The 25,236-nt window shown below is 32.3% G+C and overlaps 1 long non-coding RNA gene across 1 annotated transcript; it reads right to left on the bottom strand.

Annotated features, from left to right (window-relative positions):
• Nucleotides 1-3,207: 3,207 nt before the first annotated feature.
• On the bottom strand, nucleotides 3,208-6,320 carry LOC129307436 (uncharacterized). The gene is made up of 3 exons (XR_008592363.1): nucleotides 6,145-6,320; nucleotides 4,262-4,626; nucleotides 3,208-3,398 (listed from the first exon to the last, which is right to left on the bottom strand). It is a non-coding gene; the product is annotated as an uncharacterized LOC129307436 (long non-coding RNA).
• Nucleotides 6,321-25,236: the final 18,916 nt, after the last annotated feature.

The following is a 25,236-nucleotide window of genomic DNA, read 5'->3' as shown; positions in this document are numbered from 1 at the left end:
ACCTTGCAATTCTCTCATGTCTCACCATCTTTAGTTCTTCAGTTTTTATTTTTAGGGTCAATATGCAATTTGAATCTTGAACTATAGGTTCAGAGGTGATTTGAACCTTGAATTTTTAAAAGATACATTTTGAGCCCTAAATAATTAAAGTTGGGGCAATTTCATCCTACTGTTAAGTTTAAACAAATGTCCATCAAAATGGGACCTAATGTATGATTTTCACCAAATGAGGGTAGGAGGGAGAAGGAGAGTGAAATTTAGTGAAAATTGTACATTAGGCCCTAATTTTTAAAAAACTAATAGATGCTTGTTGAAATTTAATAATGGGAGCTAAATTGCCCCAACTTTAATTATTTAGAGCTTGGAATATATCTTTTAAAAGTTTAGGATTTAAACATTCCTAGACCTATAGTTCAGAGTTGGAATTGCATATTAACCCTTTATTTTTAAACACTAACATATGGGAAAATTGTGGCAAAAGACCTTAGGAACTCACCATTTAATTTAAAAGTAAAGTATTTTGCATTGTTTGGGGACATGTTCCTTTGGCATGTCTACGCACTGCGAACAAGTATATGTAGATTGATGTTGTTAAATATCCTAAAATCTTAAAAAAGATGTTAAAAAATTACAGTTATTTTAAAACATTGGGATGCCATATTTAAACACTGACTAGGTAATTTGAGATCATTATTTTTATGTTAAAAGCAAATTGAGACATTAAAATATGCATGAAGATGAAAAAAAAGCTACTAAATGAAGGTTTCTAATATTCAATGTAAAGCTTAATTTTTTCTTTTCATTAATCCCTTGTTTGATTTGAGTAGAATGGAAAAGAAGAGTGTTGAGAAGACATTTTAACAACCTCGATTTAAAAAAAAAACAGAAAATAATATTTACATTTTTTAAAATTTTTGATAGAAAAGTTTTAATTTATTTTCATTGTCTTTTTATCATAAATTTTCTTCCCATTAAGAATTTATAATATAATTTCTCTATTTTTTAAATCAAAAAAATAAAAAATATTCTCTTCCCTTTCTCCTCCCCTTCATTTTTTTTAAATTTTTGGCAAAAAAGTTTTAATTTATTTTCACTATCTTTTTATCATAAATTTTGTTCCCATTAAGAATTTATAATATAATTTCTCCATTTTTTAAATCAAAAAAATAAAAAATATTCTCTTCCCTTTCTCCTCCCCTTCATTTTTTTTTAAATTTTTGGCAAAAAATTTTTAATTTATTTTCACTATCTTTTTATCATAAATTTTCTTCCCATTAAGAATTTATAATATAATTTCTCCATTTTTTAAATCAAAAAAATAAAAAATATTCTCTTCCCTTTCTCCTCCCCTTCATTTTTTTAAATTTTTGGCAAAAAAGTTTTAATTTATTTTCACTATCTTTTTATCATAAATTTTCTTCCCATTAAGAATTTATAATATAATTTCTCCATTTTTTTAATCAAAACAATTAAAATATTCTCTTCCCTCTCTCCTCTTCATTTTAAAAAAATTTTTTTTTTACCCCTAATCTAACCCTTTTTCTATAGGAAAGGGAGACACGTGCATTGTGTGCGCACACAAATATGTTGATGTTGCGTTTGAACCCATGATCTCTTCCAAGCAAGGAACGTGGCATTATTGCTATGACATCTAATCATTGATTCCTCTCCTCCATTTTTCTTAAATAAAAAATAAAAAAATAAAAAAAGGAGTTAAAGGGCAAAATTGCCTTGGAAGTTTTACACAAGATGCAACCGACATCTTTAACTTTTGATTGGTGCAATATTAATCTAAAACTTTCAAAAATGATGCAATGTTGCCTTATAGTAACATTTGACCAATGTAGATTGTTATTTTAATTGTGAAAGGGAAATTTTGCCCTATAAGTTTGTCTACAAGGACAATTGATATCATGAACTTTTGATTCATACAATGCTTTTAGATTATCAACTTTCAAATCAAAAGGAGAATCTAAAACAACTTTTCATAATCTAAAATTAGCAAAAGATTTTAGGTTGAATTATATTGAATGCCTTTAAGTTGAAATCTAGGCTAGTCTATTTTTGTCCATGGACAGGTTTGAACAAGTTTGTATTTATGGATGTGCAAGATGAGAACTGCTCATTAGCAAAATAAGATCAAGTATGAACTTCAAAAGAAATTATATGGATTGTGTAGTGTTGGTATAGAGTTAATTTTTTGTCAAAGCAACTTCAGGTAAAACCTTTTGTTAAAATATAGAAATATGAACTATTTTTAATAATAATAATAATGGTTGTTAGATTTTTCTTCTCAATTGAATATAGTTAACCACAAAATATTATGTTAATAGAAAGTTTGTGATATCAACTTCTTATTTAGGAAAACTTCTAGGGTGAAGTTACTTTTTAACCCTAGTTAGAATTCTCAGTTAATGATCAATGTTGGTCAAATATTACTGTGGGAAAAAATTACACTATTTTTCAAACTTTCAAGGTCATATTGTGCCAATCAAAAGTTAAGGATACTAGTTACATTAAGCAAAAAACTTCCAAGGCAAATTTTTCACTACTACAAAATAAGTTTACAGGAGCGCTTTTTTTTTACTTTAAGGAGTGCTTTTGAAGTGCTCTCGTATCGAGCGCTCCGAAATATATAGGAGCGCTTAAAAAAAGCGCTCCTGTATATACACTATACGGGAGCGCTTTTCGAAAAGCGCTCTTATAAGGGAGCTCCCACACATCACATACGGGAGCGCTCTTGTAGCGCTCTTTACAAGAGCGCTCCCATATGCAACCATATCGAAGCGCTTTTATAAAAAGCGCTCCCGTATGAACCATATAGGAGCGCTCTTTGGAAGAGTGCTCTCGTATGTTACTTTATAGGAGCGCTCTTCAAATGAGCGCTCCTGTATATTACTTTAATTTTTTTTTAAATCAGATTTTTTAAAATTTCTCCTTTTACGTCTCTTTCACAATGGCAAATCATAATATCAAAAACTAATTTAAAAATAATATCAACATAAAAATTTATATACAAGAAAAGAATTTGAAACTGATACAACAATTTCAATTTCCTAACTAATCTAGTTTAATTTCTAACAAGCCTAACAAATGAAACTATTGTTATTTTTCTAACATTGAAATCTAACTTCCTATCACAAATAGCTAATAATATATTCTGACAACTATTCAACTAAATCTTCTATTTGCTCCATGGTAAAATGCGAACATCTTACTCCAACAAAATACTACACAAGATATGAAAGCAATATATAAGTAATTAACATTATATCAACTTAATTTCAAAGCTTTTGACTTACATTTTCAGGAATGATCAACTCTTGTTGTGTGATTACTTCTCTCATAAACTTCATAACATAGTATCCACACTCCCAATCTTGTAATTATGTAGGTACCTATAAAACAATAAAAGATGTCATTATCAAAATATGGTAGAAATAAATTCTAACTTAATTTAAAATACTTCAGCAATGAAGTTATATATATGAATCATTTCATCAAGACGGTCAACATCATATGTCCCACTATCACGATCAAATGTTGAGTAGCTTGCACTATCCCTCCAATCATTTGCATTATTCCTTGTCTCCCCATGCATGGTCCAACAAGTATAAGTTGGATCAATTCCATTACAGATTAAATGATCTTTCAATTCTATTGGCTTTACTCTTTTTCCATAGCAACATTTCAAATAAGGACATATGACTCCAGGGGGTCTTGATCACAACAAAATGCAAATTCAATGAATTAATCCACACCATCCCAATATTCTCTAGATAGTTGATTAGCCGACATCCACTTATGATCCATATCACTAATATGATTATCAAAATTCAATAAACAAAAGACTTAGATTTCTATAAAAAAAATTCAACAACATCTTCCTTAAAAGAAGAACCTCCCAAATGATCAAACAATCAAATTTCACAATACAATACATTTAAACTAAAAAAATCAATTCATCCAAATAAAAATTTAGTAGCATAATGCATCTAAATTCTGTCAATCAATTGTAATTTAATTAATAACAATAATCTCCTTCAAAAGTATATTTCATAAATAAAATAAAAATGTTCAAGTAGTTTTCTCAACTTTAATCTAATTATCAACTACAAATACTCCATAATTCTAATATAAATAACTCCAATTCATATATTATCTATAATATTGATTATTAAAAAATATATATGAAATTTATTCTCAAATATATATAAATATATCAATATATTACATTATAAATTAATTATTAAAAAAATACCTTCACAGTGTAGTCTTCACGGCAGTAGCAAAGGTCTTTGCGGCGTTGCTTCCTCGGCTATACAGTAATGACACACGGCTGCAACGGAGGTCTTCACGGCGTCGCTTCCTCTGGTGTACAGCAGCGTCATAGATCTGGAACAGCAATGCAGATCTAGAATAGTGATGCGGGAGATGGCGGTGACGGCGATGGCAGCGCAAAAACAGAGACAGATGGCGCGACATGACACAGAAATGAACGAACAGTGATGAACACTGATTTGGAACAACGAACAGCAGCAGACAACAATTTGGAACAGCGAACAGTGGCGAACGACGATCTGGAACAGTGAACAGCGACGGAAGATAGACTGATACAGTGACAATCTGGAACTCGTTGGGAATGCACAACCTCAGTAAATGAGAGAGAGGTTTGAAAGAAGCTCATAAATAGGGAAAAGAAAACTGACGGGAGGCAGAGATATAAAAGACACCTCTTCCAGGGTGCTCGTCAAAGAGCGCTCCAGAAGATCTCTCTTTTGGAGCGCTCTTTGACGAGCGCTCCGGAAGATGAGCTCTTTCAAAGCGCTCATTAAAAGAGCATTTCGGAAGATAGTCTTTCGGAGCACTTAACTACGAGCGCTCTCGAAGGTCTTTTGAAATTTTTTACAATATTTTATTTATATTAATTAGGAGCATTATCTTATTGAGAAGCCCTGACATACAGGAGCGCTTATTTAAAAAAGCGCTCTGGTAAATTCCGCATTCACATTTTAGAGCGCTTTTTAAAGAAGCGCTCCTAAATACCCGCTTCTAAAGATATATTCTGTAGTAGTGTTTCCTTTACCAAAATATATATATATATATATATATAAATATATATATATATATATATAAATATATATATATATATATATGCACGTTTAAAATCTAATACTCAAATCCCTATTACAAGAGATATTTATATTTAGTGCTTGATTATGTTTTGAATATAATTGTCTCAAATAGAAGAATACCTATGATCAATAAAAGGGTTGAGGGGCAAAAATGACCTATAAGTTTTCTCAAATGAATTATAGGTATCCTTACCTTTTAGAGTGAGTAATATTTCCTTGGAATTTTTTTTTTAAAAAGGTACAAATTTACCCTATTGTTAACCTACACTAAAGTTGACTGTTAAGTTTCTTGTTTTAACCCATAACTTAACATGTGTCTTTCTCTCCCTTTTTCTGAACTGTTTTTCTTCTCTCCCTCTCTTTGACTTATTGTGTTCGAGCTAAACCAAAATCGCCCAGCTGAGTATTGAAGCTAGATTGAAACCATGATATGGCTTATAGTTCAAAGACCAGCATGGCAAGTAACTTAATCAGGATAAGCTTTACTAATGTCTTCACGCCATTACTACCCCTGAATGCTGTGCGGGGCTACTCATCCATGACATCTCTGGGTCTAAACACTGCTTTCCTCATAAGCTCCAACAAGAATTTGCAGGCCCTACTTTTGAACACAAGAATATCCTAGCTTGACAGCCACAACGCGCACAATTAGAGGCCCCATCCAAACACAGAGTGACAGCAAAATTTGTAGCATAGAACAACTAAGAATGAAAACTATGACCAACTTTAAAGCAATCCAAGAACTGAAAACAAATTTTGCAGACATTAATATTATTTTCAAACTAGGAACTCACAAATTTAACCAAATTGATCTAAAAACCCATATTAGCAAAAAAGTAACGTGCAGACAAAAGAGAGCATCAATGTGAAACTTATCAATTCAATCAGTGAAGAATGTAATTGATTAAGTAGAAGTACGCCACAATAAATGAAATCAACCAAATATATAGGGAATTTATTAAATCTGCTATTTCATCAAAGTTTGGGGTTTATGGCTAGGTATGCTCACTCATTGATTCCTCCAAGGACCTAGCACTCGCTGATTTCATTGAGTCTGGGTTTGCTCATTGGCTGGGTATGCTCTAGGAATTTCTTTGCAGCTCCCATGAAGAAGAGAACCTTATAATACAGCCTTTGAGGTAGTCAATCTTCTTGATAGTTATAGGGGCATTGGTTCCTTCGAGGATCTCGATCCTATGAAGAAATAGGCATTAATACTCACCGGAGAGCGTGCCAGGTTTTTGGGCAAGTTCTTCCTTCTGCACATTGACAAGGCCTTCAGCCGAGAGGACAAGAGTGACTCAAGGGAGGAGAGGATGACACGTGTAAGAATTGTTGGTCAAAGTATAAAGTCACACGTTAGTCTTGGTTATGGAATAAATTTGCACCTTTTTTAAAACTTAAAAAAATAAACATTGCTTCCTTTACAAGGAATGACACTAATAACTTATTTGAGAAAACTTTTGAAAATTTTTTTTTCCTTTAATCCTAATAAAAAAATTAAATTCTACTTTTTCTCTAGGACAACAATTTCAATAATCGGACTCCTTCAATGCTCCTATGAGATTCACCCAGTCACCCCCATCACAGCATCAACTTGGATTGCTCCTCATCGTCAAATTGATCACTTGTGTATAATTTAAATATTTGCCCAATCACATGGACCCCACACTGGCACATAAAAGGAAAAAGAAAATCACAAAAAGAGGTGAGTTTTCATAATTATCCTTTTATTCACCAAATTTTGTGTTTGTTTATATAACTCCCTCTCGTCCTTTTTGCAAGTTATTTTGAACATTTTTATTAAATTAAGAAAAATTTTAAATCACATAACTCTATTTAAAAATTCAACAAATTTTCAACAATATTTTTATTAAATATATATACTTTAAAAATAAAATATTCTAGCATTTAATATCTTTTCAAATATTTAATAGGAGCAAAAAGATAAAGATAGACACAATAATTATTGAAGTGTCGTGTAAATAAAATTAAAATAAATATTCTTTCTTTTCTATAAATAAGGCTAGGGGAGAAAATGTTTAGCTCTTATGACTTTGGATTAGAGGTGACAAAATCAAAATTTGGGGCCCTTAACATTTGGGTCTTTCAATGATTTTATTCTTTTTCCTTATAAAGTTTTCATTATTGCAAATAATTAAAAGAAAAGATGCTTTTCAAAGTTTCCCAGATAAATTTGCATCCTTCACCTATGGGTGAAATCATGGCACTTGCCTCTTGATAGTGAAACATATTCGAATTGATTATAATTATCATTAATTTCCTAATTACATTAAAATGAGAAGAATATTTAGTAATAAATAGTGACAAATGAATGATTTGTCCAAACTCCATACTACAGTTAATCGGCCGTAACACATTTTCATTCCTTCTCTGCTTATGTTAATTAATAAATTGACTTAATTAAAATAAATAAATTATGGGGATAGATATGATAGACTGATAGTTGATATAGTATACATAGAAGTTGGCTCTTAAATATATTGACTTTTTTTTTGGGGTAGACAATCTAATCATATTTTTAGGCATGGCATTTATTCAATAATAAAATGAATAAGTAGTTTATATGTGTGTGTGTGTGTGTGTATAAGTAGAATCGCAAGTAACATCCCGGTGATGATACATTTCTCTGATACAATTTTGATCGATTTATTCTTTTTTAAAATTTTAAATATAAATAAAAATATCTCCCCAAAATATCTCTACATTATCTCAATTTCTCATTAACTTATTCATTTACAATCTCAAATTGAAATTACAAATAAATTTAAATTTAAATTTTAAAAATATTTGCAGAACTACAAGCAGCATCCTTGCAATGACAAGTGTCCATCACATAATTTTGCTTTATTTATTTTTTATTTTAAAATTTTAAAATATAAAAAAACCATCTCACCCACAAATATCTCTATATCATCTCAACTTCATATTAATTAATTAATTTATTTACAATTTTAAATATCTAATTTAAAATAATAATGAAATTATGTATATCCTCCTCATCTCCAAAAGTCTCTCCCCAATCCAAATTGACCAACTTCTTACCCATAATTTTAAATTTCAATTTTACAAATTTTGTGAAATTTTAATTTTAATTTTTAAAATTTTGAAAAATTGCTCATAATTTAAAATTTAAATTTTCAAAATATTAGTATAATTTTAATTTTAATTACTCAAAATTTAAAATAAATATAAAACTACCTCACTCCTAATCAAATTGTCATGCCACAAATGTGGGTAGTGTTATTACATGATGGGGTGGTTGCATAATGAGGTGTTAAAAGATGTTCACTTTTTCCTAACACATTGTGCAAATTATAAATTCATAACTACCATCTTCTGTTTATAACTCTTGTAGTTTAAGGGGCAGCAAACCTTCCTTGTTAGGACCAAGGATAAAGACTAGCCATCTTTTACATGTAAGAAGGTAAAATTTTCTATTCGAGTTCTCAAAACTCTCTCATTTTATTGAACAATATTTGTTTTTGAATCTTAGTGACTTTGTTTTTGTTTGAAAGTAAAGTTTGTTTTAAGATCTCCTCCTATCACAAAGCCTAGACTAATTAATGCTAAAGTCATAATTTTGCAGAATTTATTATGAATTTCCACCATTTCCCTTAGAAATATATATGAAAATTTCCTAACTATAGTTATTGTTGATGCAGTGAAGCTAGAGTTGAAGATGATGGAGAGAGTGTGCAGGCTCTATGTCACATGAGAGTGAGTCTTGCTTATTCTCTAATTTTGTTTTTGTCCTTTAAATTATGAGTTTGAAGATCTGGACTTGAATCATATCATTCTTACAAACTTTGTTTATGTGCTTTCTTTGTTGATTTACAGGTTATTCACGTGATTGTTATCTCCAACTCCAATGACCTATGGCATGCATATTTTGCTAAAAAGGAAAAAAATAAAGGAATTGATTTTTTATATTAGAAATATGTGTTCTACTTTACTCTTCCTTTTTAGATTTATCTTTAAATTTTGTCTATCATATCCATTCCTTCTTCTTCTTCTTTTTAGCAAACATATCCATTCCTCAAGTTCATCAAACCATGTGTGATTACATTTTTCATAATCACATTTCAATGTTTGTTGTTTGCTTTCCTTTAGGTTCAATGTTCAATGCCACTTCATTGATGCGTATAGGATATATTGTAATTTGGTTGCTTTTTATCGTAAAATCTCTAGTTTGATGAAATGTAATACTACTTGAGTTAAAAGGGATTTGGCACCATTGTATTAGGTAATTGCATGGTTTTTAATTTTTATTGAAACATTGTATTAGGCCATATTGAATATGAGAATAAATTATTTTTTTACAGCAATTGAAATGTCAATGTGCCTCCAGATGTAACATCCTAAAAATTTAACCCTAATTAACTATGTCTAATTAGGGTAAACAAGTAAATTGATGTGGTGTTGGTTAGAGGTCTAATGGGTGTTTTTAGTTGTGATTTCAGCCTTAAATTTGGGTTTGACGTGAAGTTGAGTCACTCAAACATCAAAAAGAGAGAAAATATGAGGAAAGAAGTTCTGTGCCACATGCTGCAACGCACATGTGACCATCAGTAAAGGAGGGACCTCTCTTGTCAAAAATTTATAGTTATAAAGCTGCATCAGAGTTTGAAAATAAAACAAAAATAAAGAGTAGAATGAGGAGTTTGGGTTTTCTTTGCTCGAGCTTACATAGTTGAAGGTTTGGGAGCAATTCTAAGTTGTTATACACCAAAGTTAAGGCTCATAAACTCCTTTCCTCCTTTTCTCTCCCATTTTCTTGAAGAGTTAAGTTAGGGTTTATGTGGGGAGGTTGATTTTTGGTCCATAATAGCTATAGGTTCGAACCCATTGACTTAAATAAAATTAATAAGACTTGTTTAGGTTATTTAAACTTAATATTGATGATTTTGTAAGTATTTGGTAGGTGAAGGCTATTAATGGCTGAAAATAGGCATTTATAAGGGTGTTGGAGGTGTTAAATGCCATTAATGGTGGTTTAATGATGTATTAAGGCTAATGTAAGTTAAAGGGAGCTAATATACTCAATGGGTATCTTTGAAATTGAGAATTTGTGGTTTCGTGAGTTGGGAATATCAGAGTATAATGTTAGAAATTATCCTAATGAGGATATTGATGGTTATTGATGGGGTTAATTGTAGATCAATCACAAAATTGGCACCACTCAAGCTAATTGGAGCTTTGAAATTATTTATGCTTGAGGGGTAAACCTTTAACTTCTCAAAGGTTTGAAGTAATTGAGAAAAATTTAGTTTATGCATTTGTTTTGTTGATTAATTTTATATTAAAGTAAATGATTTAAAAATCAAATGGTCTTTGTAAACTAATTTGATGCAAAATATGGCAATGTTATTAAGTGTGTGATGTGTTAAAATCAATGAGAAATGTTGTATGGATGTATGTATGCATATGAGATTGTTGTAATTGTGTAAGAACTTGTACAATGAGCAATATGAGTAAATTTGCATATTGAAATATGTGGAGCATGATGGAGATGAATTGTGATGAGTATGATATGATGTGGTTAATGTTTATGGATTTGTATACTATGTGTTGATATCTGTATGGCATGATCATTTATGGTGGGAGTTCGCCAAGGAGGGGAGTAGTGATAAAATCCACGTGGTATTGGCAGTTTCATTAAAATCAAAAGTTAGCCAAATTGCCAACTGATGGAATTAAGAGGTAGTTTGTCCCATTATTATTGAGGAACTGTCCTACTTGTTCTTTGAGAGTCAAACCTAACTAGTCTCCATTAGTTTAGAAAGATGTGTAAATGTAAGGGTATTATGAATTATGTGATGATTTATGAGAAAATATCTCCTCCTTCTATTTTTGTAATCAAGGGGTTTGAGCAGTAAAAATGTAGAATATGTGATGTTTAGTTGTTGTGGTGTGTTGCACAAGTCCTATATAGTCAATTCAGGGTGATATAAGGTTTGGTATAAGCTCTTGGCACATAGATGGCCAAGTAGTGTAATAATGTTAAAAATATGTGAGATTTGAAATGGGTGTCCAACTTTTAATTGAAAAGTAATTTGGTTGTGAAATTAGTATTGTTAGCTAGAGTTTGAAGAAAGCTTTTTGTGAACACTTAAATAATCTCAATTGGACATTGGACGGAGAAATGGGTTATGTCAGAACTTCACCCTAGAAGCTGTCATTTAATAGCAACTATGTTGTCAAATTCATGTAATGTGTTGGAAATTGTGCCCTAGGGCCAATCATTGTACTATGCACATTGTTATTTAATGAATTTTTCTTTTTTTATTATATCAATTGCATGTTCACTATGATAACTATATTCTTGGACAAAATATAGTGATTGTCCTAAATGTCCCTGATCGATCATCTATAAGGGATCATAGATGAAATAAGACTAGTATGATTTTGATTAATTATAAAGATACAAATCAAAGTCATAAGCACTTGAAAGAGTATGAGGTGTTGGATCAACCCGTTATGAGGAAAGTTGCACGGTACAAGTGATAAGCTTATCTCATATGTAGCTATGAGATAAGCACTTGAAAGAGTATGAGGTGTTGGATCGACCCGCTATGAGAAAGTTGCACGGTACAAGTCATAAACTTATCTCATATGTAGCTATATCACTAAGCCCTTTGACCTGAGATCATCATGGATTCCTACATGATGACCATTGAACTTTGACCTAGTCAAAAGTCACCTTTGATTGGGTGATCATAAAGGCTATGATTGAGTTTAGTGATATTCATGCAGAGGAGTATGAGTGGTTAAGATGGAATTTGTTCTTTACATTAAGTGAGAGATATTACTAGGCCTCTCAATAAGTAAGACTGAGAAAATATATGGCCATACTATAATGGAAAGGGTTTTTCTATTGCTATAGTCAGTCTACTCAAAGATCGAGAAAGTATTGGTCAGGTAAAGGAGAATGACAATTTCATGTTTCACACTTGACTAAAATATCACGTGACAAAATGGATATGATATGGTTGCATGATAGATTATATCAGATCATCGATTCCCATGTGAATTGGGTAGTTGCAATGTCTTGCTAGAAATCACTTGTAAGTTATGAGCTAATAGCATAATTAACCTACTATCAACTTCATATAAGCCTATAGGATCGCATACAAGAACAATCCAACTCGAGCTATAATATCCAAGTTCATTGAATTTGAAATATGTCTAGATTTAATGAATGTAATATAGGGTGAATAAATTATATATATATATATATATTTGAATATTTATTTGATAAATATTTATATTTATATTTATATGAAATATAAAATTCAAAAATATAATTATATATATATATTTTGAAATATATATGTTCGTGTGTGTGTATGATATATAAAATTAAATATATACTATATATATATATATTTAAAAATATATATGTATATATATTCGTGTGTATATATATATAATACAATATGTATATGTGATATTATATTATATTATATTATATTATATTATATTGTGTTAGTTTTAAATTTAATTTTATATAATCGATTAAATTTAATGATTAACATGATATGAAAGAATATCATATCATTTTTGTAGTTTGAATTTATAAGATAAATTCAAATTAGATATGATATTATAGATTTTATTTATGAGATAAATTTAATCTAAATTTCAGTTGGCTCTTGAAGTGGAAGGCAAAAACCCTAATTTATATACTATATATAGATAGGGACATGCTTTATGAAGTGATAGAGAGTTAGAAAAGTTCTGACGGCCAAACACTTTGAGAGCCACGAAATACTCTAGAGAAAGAAAAACTAATGTTCAATGAAAAATGGACATTGGGAACACTAGCAAGCTGTTTAAGTTAGGGAGATGTTCATGTAGATACCAGTAGAGGGAGCAGATCTACGTTGTCAGCTCCTGAGATCTAAACTCTTGAAGAGAATAAGCATCAAGTTCGAAGAATTAAAAGGTAACTCTTCTATCCACCTTGACTTAAACGAGTTTGTTTGATCTATATCTGTAACATCTAAAAACTTTAAATCTGGAAAAATTTACTAATTAAGGGATAAATTAGTTAAAAAAGATTATTAATTTATTTAATTATATTTCTGGGTTGCTAATTGGCTTTTTGGGTCATTTTAGCTCTAAATTGAGTTAGGATGGAAGTCGGATCAAGTCGGGTGGCATCGGGGGGGGCAAAATCAACATTTTGCTCGCTATGTCATGAGCCACGGCTTGTGTGGCGTGCGAGGAAACTTAAAGTTTTGAAAATCATCAAAAAATGACAGTTTTTATGGTGGGAAACCTAGAACACGAAGGGGCAAGTTTTGGGCACTACTAGGGCATCATTTTGGGAGAATTTTAAAGATAAATTGAGCCTTCAAAATCTTTTGTAAATTTTCTTCCCTTCTCCTCTACCTTTTCATCTCATTTTTCATGGGATTTGAAAGTGGGATAATTTGCTTTGAATGGATTAAGCTATAAGTCTATATTTTGAAAGTTTTTATTGACTCTAAGGGTTTGATTTATGTTTATTAATCTTGGATATGTAGTAATATGAAGCTACTTTGTTGTTTGGTGAAAGCTGGATCAAGCCTAACTTGATCATGGGGTTTGAAGTGTGATAAGTTGAGATATTAAGTGTTGTGTCATGATAGAGTTAGAGGGAGGCTTGAAGGGATTGTGTGAACAAATTATAATCTTAACAAGCCTCTTTGTTGAGAATATGAGTGAGAAGTGGGAGAATTGAGAGGTAATTGGTAGCTAATAGTGCTTGTGTTAATTGAAAATTAACATATAGTACTTGTTGATGTAGATTGTGGTGTGGGAAGATTTTCCTTGACACAAGAAGAGATTTAGTACCACGGGTAACCCTTTTAGTAACAAAAGGGTTGAGGTAACTAGATAATTTACATTATTTATTACCTTGTATAAGTTATTCTGAAGTTGCTTTTCTATGATTTGTTGTGTATATATGTATAAATTTTGTAAAGGTTAACTATTTTAAAAAATGAGTGGAGTATTGATTTGTAAAATCTCAAGTTTTTAAAGTAAGTGGTAATATTCATTATATTAGTTTAAAAAGTAGTTTATGTATGGTTAAGTGGAGATATGCAGTGATATGTGACATATTAGAGGGTGGGAGGTCACTCTAATGGAATTAGTGAAGATTAAGTCTATATGACAATGCTAGCACCTCAGGATATCAAGTGCAGTACTTACTTTCCTTAGTGCTTGAAAATGGGTGTGGTGTTGGAGACTTACTCTCCTTAGTACCCAAAAGGGTGTGGAGTTGGAAAATATACTCCTTAGCATCCATAGGATGTGGTGTTAGAGTAACCACATCTCAATTACTTATAATAGGAGGAACTAGTAGTCCAGAAGTGGTTTAGGATACCTTGGCCGGGTAGTCCTACCGTGGATGGTGAGCTTGTGGACCATACATGTGATTTGATTTTATGAAATAGCCTATTGGTTCAGTCAGGAGTATTAGAGGACCGGATGGTTAGGGATCATACATGTAACTTATGGTGATTTTATATGGTGTGTTTATTTTATTTATTTTAAGGCTTGTTTATAACTTGGCATGTTAATGTAGATTATCTTAGTTACTGAGGTTTTTATCTTACCCCGTGGTTATTATTTTACAAGTTCTACTGCTGAGACTGAGCAAGGGAAGCAATCGGGCAAGGATTAGCAGATTTGCTACATCACGAATAGTAATGCTCGATTTTGGTTTGAGTGGTGTACATAAACTTATATGGATGATATTATATGTTGCCAACTAGGAATGCATATCATTTTGATTGGTTGCACTTATTTCATACTATGTTATTTTGTATTTTAGCCCAATATTGTATATGATGTGAATATGTAGCAATTTTTGTGGTGATGGGCTAAAATACTATTACAAGTGCAAGGAATGTTTTATCTATGTGGTGACAATTTATATGTAGTGTACTATGTGGCAATAGAGGCCAAATAGTGTATATGGTGTTGATTTGGTATTTTGGCCATATTGGGTGAAATGGCCATTGAGTGGCCAAATTTTGTGTTTGATATGTTTTTGTGTGTTTCAATGCTCAATCAAGTGTATTTTGGTCTATTGGACTTGGTTCAAGCCTTACAATGGGTTAATGGTATAAGTTATGAGTTTTAGGTACTTGGATAATTGAAAATTGCTTTAAAAATTGAATTTTGCATCTGAGAGTCTAAAATTCTCATATAGTGTCCGATCATAATGAAATTTGTATGATTAGTTAGCTTATTGAATAAGCTTCATGTAGGTGTTTGAATCACTTCAATCAGGCATTGGATGCGAAAATGACGCGTGTTTGAAGTTTGTCTAGAAAAGTTGTCATGCTAGCATTGCTGTCATGGACACGTGTGCTACGGCGCATTTCGTGCAAGCCGCGACGTATGGTACAGTGAGAAAACTTACCTTTCTATGCCACATGCCGTGGCGCATGGACCACAAGCCATGACGCTTGGACCAAAATACTCAAAAATGATATTTTTAGCCTTGTTTTAAAGTATTTTGCTTCCCAAAACTTTTCCATGCTTCCAATATTTTTATAAATCATTAAGTTTAAGCTCAACCTATAAACTTGAAGGGTTTTTATGGGATCCCAAATATTTGACAATTATTTCTAAAAGATTATTAGTTTTATCCCTTATATCTATAATGTGAGCTTAAGAGCAATCCTTGCTCCTAATTATGTTTGTTTGTTGTGATTGTGTGGTGAATTTTTGTAATGTCAAGGTGAACATTACAATATCAGTATAGGAATTTTAAAATTTTAATCTTTTATTATGCCTCCCTATCCAACATAATATGTCACTATGCACCTACAATAAACCGTGGTGCATCACAGTTCCATATTGTTAAATGATTGTTTTTCACTCTAAATGCAAATGCTTTGATTCTTATTGGATTCCATTGCATCCATAAAATTTTTAACTCTATTTTCTATTGATTAAACAATTGTCCACTGTTGCGATGTTAGAAAACTTGGGATCCCATTTTGGTTAATTTTATAAACTTGGTAATCCAGTTATTAACTAGTGATTTACTATGTATTGGGAGTTAATTGTAGTTTAGTATGGTTGACCTTACAACTTGATTTTTCTTGTTTTGATAATTGGCTTATGGTATGTGTATCAAGATTTGAGATTGTCTGTGATTGTGTATTGTCATATAGAGTTAATGTAACATCTATAGTTTTAATCTAGATTTTTTTGCTAATTAAAGGAGAAATTAGTTAAAAAAGTGATTAATTAATTTAATAATATTTTTGGGTGACTAAAAGAGATTTTGGATCATAAATAGCCTAAAAAAAAGGCTAGGATGGAAGTTAGGTTGAATTGGATTAAAATGGGGAAGCAGATATAACATCCTGAATTTCTAATTCCTGCATTAATATTGATTAAGGAACAGATTAGTGATTTAACGTGAGATTAGGATTTTGGATAGTGAAATGTTGTTTTGACTCTTTGAGATGTTATATAAACAAATTTGAGTGGAAGGATGGCATCGTGAAGCAAAGCTTGTGCTGAGATGCGCCTATATGTATGGCACAAAATTATAGTTAATTAGTGCATGTCTAGCTCGTGAAATTAGAAAGAGAAGTAGAGAAGGAGAGTGTGAGGGTGGGAGATCTCTATTAGGGCAAGTTATTTTAGGAGCAAGGATGACGTTTCCGTTCTATTACTTATCGAGTAAGTCTTGTGTTACCTTAACCTCCGATTCCACCCTATTTTCTCTTAGTTTTAACTATTGAGAAACTGAATTCTAAAGTTTTAAGGAGATGATTTCTTACCTTATGGTAATAGAAAGGTTCCCTGGGACTAGACTAGACCTTTGTGATTGTTTTGAGTTGGAATGATAAAATTTTGAAGCTTTTGGCTTAAATTTAACCTAGTTTAAAGAGAGAGAGAGAGTAATAAGAGAAATCTAATTATGAAAAGGTTAGTGCTTGTATTAAGTGTATTATGTGATTGATCTAGTGGAGCTATAGTTTTATATCAGGGAGCTTGGAGGTTTGGTGGATAGATGATCATGTTAGTTGATGTAAATGTGTGAAATTTTTTGTGATAAAAAGAAAAATTATGTTATTTTGACTATATAAACTATTGAAGTGGTTTTTGGTTACTTTCATGTGGTTATTTGTGATAGTAAACATTTATGAGCTATATTGATTACTGAGATTTTGATCTCACCTATGGTTATTTACATGTTTAGGTTCTAACACTGGTGGTGCAAAGGGAAAGGAAACGTGCTGAGTAAAGATACTTTTTAAAAGCTCATTGTAAGCTGGTGTAATCAATTGGAGTAAACAGTAGTGGCTATATATATAAGTTGCCATAGGAATCAATACTTGTACATAAATTTATGAATGTGTATATATTTGTGTGGTTTTGAGTTCTAGCACAATGAACTTGTGTATGTGTATACATGATGAAATGGCAATGTGGGCTAGTGGTTGAATAAGAGTGTGTGTGGATATGATGAATACTTGAGGTATGTGTCAAATTTGGCCTTATGCATGAATGAGGTTGAGAAATATGGAATATACCTAGAGTATGTGTTGGGGGTGTTTATGTAGGATAGGCTAGCATCCAAGAGGGGGACAAATTAGGTGACACTTAAAAACTCTTGAAAACTTAAAAGAGTGAAATTCTTTAGTATGATGGAAGAGGATGAGACACATAAGATTTATATTGGTTCAACCCCAAACTTGGCCTACGTTCAGTCCTCAAGATCACACTTGAGATTTCCAACTAAATTTACAAGCTTTAATGGATGCTTGCTACCACAGTATAACTCACAAGTCTAAACTTATCTTGAATCAATTGACAAACCTTGTTACAATCCAGAAAGTTATTACAAATACTTGAAAATATTTCTTCAAGATTTTCAATGTAGAAGATAAACTTTCACATAAAACTCTTCTAACGAGTAGATGAAATTAGAATTGGAAGTTTATAAAATTATGGGAGGTTTTTCACAATTCTTTTTAAGAATGATGAATAAATGAAAGATGTTTAAGCACAATTTGAAAGCTTTTTAAATGCTCAGATAAATATAAGTTCACTTAAGGGTCAAAAGTTCTTGTTTAGATTTGAATTGAATCACATATATAGTTTTAGTAGTTGGAGCAATTTCTTATGAGTGATCTATTGAATCACATGTGAAATTTCCTTCAACTAGAAAGCATTGGTTAAAGAAGACCTTCTTGAATTCATCCCAACTTAACCGAATAGCACTGGTCGACCTCATAGACTTCCACTATCTCTTGATGGTATTAACTAGCTACACCGTGGCTAGAACAACTTTCTGCTTAGGGGTACAAATCACCACCTTGAAAATAGTTTCTAGTTTCTCAATCCACAATTCTACTTTCCCCTCTCTCATGTTGCCATCAAACGTAGGTAGTTTAAATCGAATAAAAGTTTTCCAAGTATGATCAATTGATGGATCAGTGCAGGAATTTCTTGCCTACTACCTAAACCCTAAAATGGTCCAAGTCTACTCTGTGCTTCCTCATGCACTAGAATATTTTGAGCCTCAACTCTCTCCTCTTGTTCTCCACCTCTCAGGATCGTACCATGATCCTTAACTGTTTGCCTTATATTTACCATCATATCTCTAAGCTCCTTAAGTAGCTTATCCCTTGTATCTCTCTAGGTTGAACCGGTTGAACTTTCGGCTCCCATTCCTCATTAACTACTCGTCTAAACACAACACTTCTAGCACGAGTGCCTCAACTCACAATGTATACTATTTTCTCCCCTCTTAAGGATGAAAATAAGAAACATAAAGGACATCAGGGAAAGAGTTGTGTAATGAACAATAAGTTGCCATATCAGCTAGAATGAATGCATTAAACAATTACCACAATTAGGTCTTGAAACTCAAGAAACTGATACCAAAATGTAACCCTCCCCCTTATCCTCTAGATATAGGAGAAGATTAACTAAATCACGATATGAATCAAAAACTTTGTCTGAAAAGCTTAGGTCCAAGACTTGTTTTGCAAAATTATCAAAATCATAACACATTAAACAATACATAGCGGAAGCACATAACATGCATTCATAACAAACGTTGCATGCCTCCAAAGGAAAGAATTAAGGTTTGATTTTTGGCCATGCGCTACGGTGTGCAATACATGAGTCGTGGCATATGGTATAGAGCCACATGCTTAGACTTTTTATGTCATGCACCGCAACATAAGACGCCATGTGCCTAAGTGTGCTAATCTGGATTTTTTTACTGTCATTTGACAGCAAAAATGACAAATTTTTGATATGCGTTGTTTTCATATACGACATTTGATCAGAATGATTCAAGTGCCTACACAATACTTATCTCATAAGCTAGTTAATGAGAAAGGTTTGGACCTATTCTAACTGTCCAATTAAAATTTGGACATTCGGGTGGAAAAAGTCAGTTTTTCAAAGAATTTCACACATCTAAGCATTCAAATCGATCCTATTGTCTTATTAGACCACACAAGGCCTTGAAGTCCAAAAGTACCCAACACACCTGATTAACCACATTTTATCACATATATACACATATATCAAAATTCGGCTATTCAACAACCCATTTTTCATAAATGACAATTTAACACAACTTAACACAACTCGGCCCACTTGGCCTATTTTACCATTAAAATCACATCTATCCACATTTATATCATAGTCATAGCTCAATCATAGCCCTAAATTACTCATTTCATCATAATTTCACACATGGGCTAAGATTAACCATAAATTTTTACAATCTCAACCAAACACAACTCAAACATGCATGCAATCTCCAATGGCAACTTATTTACATACACACACACACACACACACATGAGTTTTCAGTTCATTATATAATACTCTAAGTTCACACATCTTCAACAACTCTAAGCTAGTCTAGACTCTTTTCCCTTACCTTGATCACTACTTTGTCCTATAAAAATGTAGCCATTGGGGTGAGATAACAATATTAGTAATGAAATAACTCACTCCTATTGACTATCATATGCAACTATATGAAAGTAAAGCATAATATATCCTTAATCATAACATAATCAAATGTTTCATTTCAAATTTCACTTATATCAATCATTTCATCACTTTTATACTTTGTTTCACTACTTTTCTCTACTTTTTCATTGATACAGCATATACCATGATCACTGCTGACTGAACCTCCAAATCACCTTGACTTGAAACTATAGGCTCACCTTAGACCAATATACACTCTCATTGGCCCTAAGCTCACTTTTAGTGGTAGAATCACATGATTAAAGGTGTTCTATCTCACTTCAAGATTATGGTTACCCTTAATACACACAATGGGGTATCATTAACTCAACAACCATATCATACAGACACTAAAGAGTCCAAATCTCTAACATTGTACCTCAATAGGCATAAAGGAGATCATCTCCAGCATCACACCTTGAAAGGCATTAAGAAGGTATAATTCTCCAACACTGCACCCCATCAGGTATTAAGAAGAATATGCCATATGGTCTTATCACCACATCTCCACTCGAGTGAACTCCCACCCCTATGATCATGCTTTCCTAACCATTCATAGGTTCTCAATCACCACTTTACTCATATATATACATATACATACTTTTATATCAAATTACACAAATTTCATTACTTGTTTAACTAAAATCTCTTTTTATGCAACAAACATTCAATGATACAAAATATGCTTAGTTTGAAACTATTTCATACATTATGTAGTAAATTCATACATAGTTACAATAAATAATCAAATAGAGGAAGTTATTCAATTACCTAAACCCTTCTGTCATTAGAAAGGTTACCCGTGGATTTCAACTACCACTATAGCTTGTCACAAGCTTCCTTTCTCAACTCACGTACACGATATGCCAATCTAAATACAATTGGCATAATTTAATCAATTGGTCTAATTTGACCAAAAGTACATAATTATTACTTACGGCTAAATATAGCCATCTATTCTTTTCCATTATCCATTCTAGGTCCATTACTACTTGATTACTATTTTACATCACCTCAACTAGTCTTATTTCACTCAAACACAATTTTCACCCTAAAATCTTGATGAATTAGGACTAAATTGAGTCTATGGGTTTAATGCTCTATCGTTCAGCTCTAAACTAGTTGCAAGGCTCTAATTTAACTCTTGAGAACATTTTTACTACTATTGGGCAAGAATCAAACCCCTTAAATTTTACTGATTCAATTTCTCTATAACTCATATTTAGAGAAATTTAGGTAGAATGAAAGGTAAGAGTTATACGTAGCTTACCCGCTAAGTTATTAATCAGAACAACCTTTCCTATCTCTAAAATAGCTTGCCCTAGCACACCTTTCACTCTTCTCTTCTCCCTTTCATGTGTTTCAATTTTCTCCTTCTAAAGTTCATGAAATTTCAAGACTTAAGAAGTTACTTTCTGGTCCATGCACCATGACACATGTACCATCAGCCATGGCGTATGGGATAGTGAGAAGAATTTTCACCATGCATACTTGCTTTGACCCAAAACGCAATCCTCTCACCCATATCTATTCATTTGACATCACAATGAGTCAAATCATCACATAATCATCTAAATTGCTAATCCTACACTAATTACAATTTTACTCCTGATTAATAGCTAATCACAGGATTAAGAAATTTAGGATGTTACATTTAAGGCATCACATAACACAAGTGATAAATCATGCATGAATCACTTTTTAACTCTTGCGTGATACATAAGTTAGTGTGCCCAGCATGTTGATTCTTGTGAGCACCTAACCAGAATCACGTGTGATTTTTAGGTTCATTGATCTTGGATATGTGTTAATATGAAGCTACTTTATTGTTTAGTAGGAGTTGGATCAAGCTTTATCTTGATCATAGGGTGTTGAAGTGTAATAAGTTGAGATATTGAGTTTTATATTGTGATAGAGTTAGAAGGAGACTTGAAGGGATGAAGTGAACAAATTCTAATCTTGACAAGTCTATTTGTTAAGAATTTGAGTGAGAATTGGGATAATTGGGAGGTTATTATTATCTAATGGTGCTTGTGTTAATTGAAAATTAACATATAGTACTTGTTGATGTAGATTGTGGTGTGGGAAGACTTACCTTGACACAAGAAGGGAATTAGTACCACGAGTAACCCTTTTAGTAATAAAAGGGTTGAGGTAACTAGATAATTTGCATTGTTTACTACCTTATATAAGTTATTCTCAAGTGTTTTTCTATGATTTGTTGAGTATATATGCATAAATTCTTTAAAGGTTAACTATTTTAGAAAAAGTGGAGTATTGGTTTGTAAAATTCTATATTTTTAAAGTAAATGGAAAGATTTTATTATACTTGTTTGAAAAGTTGTTTATTCATGGTCATGTAGAGATATGCAATGAAATGTGGCATATTAGAGGGTGTGAGGTCACCCTAGTGGAGATAGTGAAGATTAAGTCCATATGGCATTGCTAGCACCTCGGGATGCCAGGTGTAGTATTTACTCTCTTAAGTGCCCGAAAAGGGGTGCGGTGTTGGAGACTTACTCTCTTTAGTACCCAAAAGGGTGCGGGTTGGAGACTATGCTCCTTAGCATCCGTAGGATGTGGTGTTGGAGTAACGACACCCCAATTTCTTGTAATAAGGGGAAATAGTAGTCTGGAAGTGGTTTAGGAGACATTGGCCAGGTAGTCCTACCATGGATGGTGAGCTTAGGGACCATACATGTGGTTTGTTTCTGTGAAATAGCCTATTGGTTCGGTCAGGAGTATTAGAGGATCGGATGGTTAGGGATCATGCATGAAAATTTATGGTGATCTTATATGATATCATGTTACTTATTTTAATGCTTGTTTATAACTTGGCTTGTTAATCAATAATGTAGATTATCTTAGTTATTGAGATTTTTATCTCACCCCATGGATTATCATTTTACAGGTGCTACCAGTGAGACTGAGCCAGGGAGGGAATCGGGCAGGGGCTAGCATATCTGCTATGCTTTTTGTAAAGCCTAATTTTAGTTTGAGTGGTGTACATAAACTTGTTATATGATATTATATGTTGCCAACTAGGAATGCATATCATTTTGATTGATTGCACTTGTTTCATACTATGTTATTTTGTATTTTAGCCCATATGATATGTGATGTGAATACGTTGGAATTTTTATGGTGATGGGCTAAAATACTAATACAAGTGCAAGGAATGTTTTATCTAAGTGGTGATAATGTATGGGTAGTGTATTATGTGGCAATAGAGGCCAAATAGTACTTGTAGTGCTAATTGTGAATTTTGACCATATTGGGCAAAATGGCCATTAAGTGGTCAAATTTTGTGTTTGGTATATTTTTGTGTGTTTGATTGGTCACTCAAGTGTATTTTGGTCCATTGGACTTGGTTCAAGCCTCACAATGGGTTAATGGTATTAGTTATGAGTTTTGGGTACTTGGATGGTTGAAAATTTCTTTAAAAAACTGACTTTTGCATCCGAGTGTCTAAAATTCTCATATGGTGTCAGATCGTAACAAACTTATACCATTAGTTAGCTTATTGAATAAGCTTCGTGTGGGCGCTTGAATCACTCCAATCGGACATCGGATGTGAAAATGGCGCGTGTTTGAAGTTCATCCAGAAAAGCTGTCATGACAGCATTATTGTCATGGACAGGTGCGCTGCGGTGCATTTTGTGCAAGCCGCGGCATATAGTACAGCGAGAAAACATGGCATTCTGTGCCACAAGCTGCAGTGCACGGACCACGAGCCGTGGCGCATAGACAAAACACTTAAAAATGGCATTTTTGGCCTTGCTTTGAAGTGGTTTTCTTACCAAAACTTTTCCATGCTTCCAATACCTATATAAATCATTAAGTTTGAGCTCAAACTATCAATTTAAAGGATTTTTATGGGATCCCAAATATTCCTCAATTATTTTTAAAAGATTATTAGTTTCAACCCTTTTATATATAAATGTGAGATTAGGAGCAAATCCTTGCTTTTAATTATGATTGGTTGTTGTGATTGTGTGGTAAATTTTGGTAATGTCAAGGTGGACATTACAATGAAGGCTATGTTAGGGCTTTGATTTAGGTAAGATTATAGGCTTGTTTAGATTTCCAATCATTCAGGTAAGTTACCTAAAAATCTTCTCTACCTATCTACCTTAGTTTTCTTAGATTTTGGAGAATGGGTGGTTGCTTTTTGAGTTCGAGGGGAATTATACTCGAACCTTCAGTCTTGCGTGTGGTTGTGGGAGTTTCATTTAAGCTTCTTTGAGTTGAATAAGTGTTAACATGAAGCTTAGGCTGGTGGATTGAAAGGGTTGAATAAATCCTAGCCATAATTTAAGAGGTTTGAAGTTATCAAAGCTTAGTATTGGTGCAAATTAGATTATTGTTGCTAAATGAAAATATTATAAGTAGTTGTAGCTTCAAATAGCTAAATGATTGAATTTAAGGATCTTTGAATAGTTAAGGGATACTCATATTAGTTTGGAAGCTAACGTATAATGTGTATATTGTAGATTTTGGTAGTTGAGACCTCCTTGAAGTTAAGGATATGATAAGAACACACGTGGACTATAGGTTATCCTTTTAATGATAAAAGGCTTGAGGTAACTAAATATTCTACAATATTTATTAACTAGTTTAAGCATATACAAGTAGCTGTATGTGCATAATATACACTATATTCATATAAACATGCTTTATGGAATTATAAATACAATTGAGATAAGACATAGTTGTATATTAGTAGACATTTGTAAAGGACATGTTGTAACATCGCAAATCATAATCCCTAGATTACTATAGAATTAATTAAGTTTAATTATGGTAATTGAGTGTTTTGGTGTGGTATATGGCCAGAGGGGTCTAATGAATGTAATTGATTGTGATTTTAGCCCTACTTATGAATATAAAGTGAAGTTGAGCCACTTAGGCATCGAAAGGAAGAGAAATGTGGAGGAAGTACTTCTGTACCACACGCTACACTGTGCAATACATTTGCCAAGGCGCACAAATAACTGTTAAAACAAGAAGGCCTCTTTATGCCATGTGCCACGGTGCACAGCCCATTTTCTACAAACTG

Source organism: Prosopis cineraria, unplaced genomic scaffold (assembly GCF_029017545.1).
Source record: "Prosopis cineraria cultivar Desert tree isolate PC_DT_omini unplaced genomic scaffold, ASM2901754v1 PC1, whole genome shotgun sequence".
Lineage (NCBI taxonomy): Eukaryota > Viridiplantae > Streptophyta > Magnoliopsida > Fabales > Fabaceae > Prosopis > Prosopis cineraria.
This window is presented reverse-complemented; position numbering and strand designations above follow the sequence as displayed.